This window comes from Clinocottus analis, unplaced genomic scaffold, assembly GCF_023055335.1.
Source record: "Clinocottus analis isolate CAN_PGR_092001 unplaced genomic scaffold, fCliAna1.0.p SCAF_314, whole genome shotgun sequence".
Classification (NCBI taxonomy): Eukaryota; Metazoa; Chordata; class Actinopteri; order Perciformes; family Cottidae; genus Clinocottus; species Clinocottus analis.
Genome location: NW_027176059.1, coordinates 5,164 through 10,055, shown reverse-complemented (window position 1 = coordinate 10,055; position 4,892 = coordinate 5,164).

Below are 4,892 nucleotides of genomic sequence, written 5' to 3'. Positions count from 1 at the left end.
AAATGTATCGACATCTAAAAAAAAATAAAACGGTCGCATTTATACCTTTGTTTAAGAAAATGACGTAACTTATTTATTGATTGATTTATTCACATTGTCTAATATAGTCAGGAATCTTGTGAACGGCCTTCTGGGTTTTTCAGACTTTTCATTTCCAGAGAAACAGATTCTTTACACTGTGACTCAACTTCAAGACGAACACACGAGATACTAATGTGGATGTACCCACGTGCACAGACCCAACATTACATAAACTGTAATATGTGTTTTGTGGCATATTTTGGTACCAAACAGGGAGAGCGATTTCTTAAACTTTCTAAAATAAAAAGTATAAAAACATTCACAGACGTTTGGACTTAGTATTTCTTTTACATCCTGTGTTCCTTAATAACTAATACATACACTGCAGTGATCGGTAATGATATTTCTACCACCGTTGCGGTATGTAGACACTACTGTCGTCTAAGTGTTACTGTGCGCTTGCAAGATTTTTCCATCTCAGATCAAAGCGATCACATCAACACATTATCAGCCAAGACAGGAAGCTTATTAACACTGTTTTTTTTTCTATGAGCAAGGCAGCTGTAGCTTAGTGTTGATGGATCTCTGATGAGATCCATCAACGGCCTACGTGCATTAAACACAGGTGTGTCAATTAATCTGATTCATATCACCTAACGACACATCTCGCCTAACTGCCCCTCCGCTCAGGCGGCGGTGGAAAGATTCAGCCGTCAGTGTTGTCACCGTTAAACTGGCGGCTTTGATCAGCCCGGGACGTCTGCAGCTGGTCAGAGCTGAGGTGAGTCACGGGACGGTCATTCCTGTGCAAGCGGGGCAAACTCCAACTCCCTCACCTGTGGCCCTTTCATCTGCACCTGTTCAAACAGCACATTCAAGCCATGGTTGACGCAGTAAAGTATTAAGGGTTTGACCAGCTTAGATTCGGACAAAATGTACATGTTTTTACATCAAAAATAATTTGAAACATTCACGATTTTACCTGTGATTTGATTCCTGATATTTAAAAAAAAAAAAGCACAATTTCACATCCTGACAACATCATGAGGCTCAAGTAAAACTTCCTTTCTATTCTCCAAACCCCTTCTTCTTCTATTTAGGGGCGCTGGAGCCGATCCCAGCTGACATTGGGTGAAGGCAGGGTTCACCTGCACAGGTGGCCGGTCCATCACAGGGCTTGTATAGAGACAGACAAGCATTCACGCTCACAATCACACCTACGCTCAATTTAGAGTCCAATAACCCGTGCAGCCCCTCCAGTGAAACTAACAAAACATTTTTAGCAACTTATAAATCAGCCACATCCCGCCTTTATAATGACCTCAAAATGCACATTACAGAGAAGGTATATTGAATTAATAATGTAAAGTATCCAGGCTCTGCATGTCTTTAATGCAGGTGTATATCGGGAGGACGTCAGCATAACAAGCTGATTACGAAAAACTTTTAGCACTTCAGTCACTTTGTGTGTGTATGTGTGAGGCGTGACGCGAGGAACAGACAGACGGAGATTAAAATGAATCATGTCTTAGGTTTGCAAGTTGTGCGGGGAAAAGCAAAACAAATTAAAAGTGTCTTGTTTGAGCTGTGGCTAAATAAACAGTGTGTGTGGCGGGACTGACACCTGAATAGCCGTCTCCGTTTGTCCCTGGCACACAGGTAGTTAAAGGGATTTCTGCTCCGTCTGAAAGTAGACCCCCTTCTCCCAACCCCCAAACTACTGTGATTGTCTGTGGCTGGCTCCTCTAATGCTCATTGATCCAGATAATCAGGGACAAAATTGGGGGAAAAACCGGTGGGGGAGGTTCTGACAGTCGTAACTCAAAAGAGCTGCTTGTGGATAATTGAAGGAGGCATTAAGACAACAATAGTAATGGCTAATGCCGGGCCTTATTGGTCTCTCAGGTATCTCTAGGCAAGACTGGAGATCCACAGCTAAAATGGCAATCATTGTATCATTAGCAGAGCTTTAACTGCAGGGACAGAATGTGCGTTATCTGTGGGTTTAGCGAGCCACCAATGGGATGCCCTTCAGATGGCTAGTTTGAAATGCACTTGTTTGAGCTTGCGTTCATTCATTGGAAAGTAGAGAGAACACGACGTCTGAAATCCAACTCAAATGTGTGTTTTTGGATCTTAGATAACGTAATGATTCTGAAATGTTTAAATACTTTTAAGTCCCCGTCCATTCAAGAGCGGGCTTTGCTTATTGTTGCATCACTTTGACGTTTTGGCTTCCGCCGTGCGGAGTGACACGTGTGCCGTTTGACAATAGAAAGGTTGTTTTTACATGCATCTGCTGAAGAGGCCGAGTTTATCTGTGCCTGAATCTGAATTGAGGACACGAGGCATCACAGCTAGTTCGGAAGCCAAACTAACACAAGAAACTTGAAGCGTTGAATAAACTTTATTCTGGAATTTGTTGCAGAAAAACACGTTCAAAGAGTTGAATTAAATGATGAGGGCTATTTACTCCCTTTAGACACGGCTAAAGTGAATTAACTACCCCGCTGCCCTCAGTGAGAGAAGATACAATCCAACATAATGGAGATGATCGTGAACACTGCACATTATTATTCTTTCTCATCCACCACAGTGACACTTCAGCTTATGAAGCAAGAGTTCTGCCAAATGTCATGCGAAGATGGATGATTATCGTCAGTTCCCCTGCCATGGGAATATATCTATCTGGTGTAATTTGCAGGCTGGAACAGCAATGAGCACAGATAAGATCAATATTTAATGAAAGTGTAAGTGAAGCTTAAGGGTTGTCACTTATGCCTCGGCTGTTAATGACATGTCACATTATCATACTTATCAGATTGGGTCAATCTTAACTGCAATTACTGGCCTCATTTCTTTTTAATTCATTACAAATGTTGAATCATTTCACTCGTCCACCCCTGTGCAAACACACCGCGAGTGTCTTCGCCGACTGCTTGCATATGTTCTTTAGTGTCAACTGTCCGCACAAACTTCAAACTAAAATCTATTAATGGGAGCGTGGATTGGTATAATTCAATCAACACACCTAAAATGTGTTTTTAACTTGGAAGAGAAGTGTATTTCATGGCTGAGGAAGCCCCTATGCGTGGTGCCTCACTCTCCCTGGTAATAGTATCCCACAGTGAGCCTGCTGATTGTTTTAGTCCTGGATCACTGGCCATGGGATAAACCTGAGAGCCCAGCCTGCTTTTCATGTCAAAACCTTCAAGGGAAAGCGGCCACAATCCAAGAGCAATCACACTTGAGACATCAAAGTGCCAGAGAGAAGAGAGGCGAGAGACGGTCCACATTTTTTCCACGCGAGCCAAGTGCAACTCAAGCGTGGAGGAAGAGGAGATGATCTAAGGCGAGGGTGCCATTGAGAGGAAGACGGAGAGCAGACAGATGTGCATGGGCAGGTAGCGGCACATCGGGGCCCCTTCTGGAGCTGAGAGAGACACCGAGAAGCCTCCGCTGGGCGCATTCCTCCCCGCTGCTCATTCACTGTCCACTTTCACCTGGGCAGGAAGACCCGGTGTGAACCATACTTCACGACCTAACATTCCTGTGGTCAGTGTTGGAAGACGTATTCAGACCCTTTACTCAAGTTTAGGTTCTCCTGATACAACTATTTAAACTTGCACCATTGGAAGTGAAAGTCGTGCATTCGCCAACACCAAATTATTATCAGCACAGTCCAAAGGGAAAGTCCTCCTGATGCAAATAAATCCCTTCTGATGCAGGAATGTGTGGTTGGAATTTGCATTTTTTTTTTTTTTTGCAGTTAAAGGAGAAGCCAATTGTAACTACTTTGTATACAGTTTGATAGTTTTGCCAAGTTCCCAAGCGACGGGTTAGGACTTCTAGATAATCACAAGCTGAACTCAGGGCCTCATCAGATGATTAATCAGTAAGAAAACATGGAGGTAAAATCCTTGTTGGAACTGCTAGAAACTCGTAGATAGCTGAAACATGACAATGAGCTCCGACGAGACACTTTTCTTTTCACTAGGCAAAGTCATAAGGAAACCTCTTCTTTAATCAACAATATATTGTATTTTATTTATTCAGCATTGGCTTTGTCTGGGTATAATCATTCTGAAAATAAAGTCCAAAAACTTTAAAAAAAAAAATCCATCTGAAATTTTATGGAATAGCATGAAAAGTATTAATTAGCGTAAATGAATACTTTTACTTAATTACTATAAAGCAAATATTCAGAATGGAAAAAACTGGCCGTTTGCTCTTCGCAGCTGCATTTCAGGGCATCCAGCCTGGTATGATGAATAAAGGCAAGGGTTGTTAACTTGTCAGTGGCCCGTCACACTATTCAGCAACCCCCCCCGCCCCCCCATCCCAACTGTCCCTCCTAATACTTCCTCGTTAGCTGTCATTCATCTCTGTTCCGCCTCACTGCTGCCCAGCCAATGAAATGCTGGCGCCTGACCAAGAGCCCAGGCTGCTAAGACTTATGTTGTAAGTTGATAGATAACCGTAAACACAGCTTTTGGCTAGTTATAGGACACCATACAGGTGCAATTAACACATCAGACAAGAGATCAGCGGGTATGAGGCATGATGGGTAGGACATGTCTGGGTTCACATATGAACAAGTTAATTATATGAATGGATGTGTGAATACATATTCATTAATGGGGATTTAGAGGCATCATGAAGAGACAAAGGGCCCTTTTTTAATGTATTCACATTGTCTTGGATTTAATTCTATACATGACTGTTTTCACAATCCAGACAATTCATTTCTTTTGTTGACCAAATAGATAAAATAAACATGGCTTTTCAGTATGGCCTTGTTACAATAAAAGTAGGCGGTTTGTAAAGTAAGCCCTCTGACCTCTTGCCCTAAGTTACATTTGAAAGGAAAA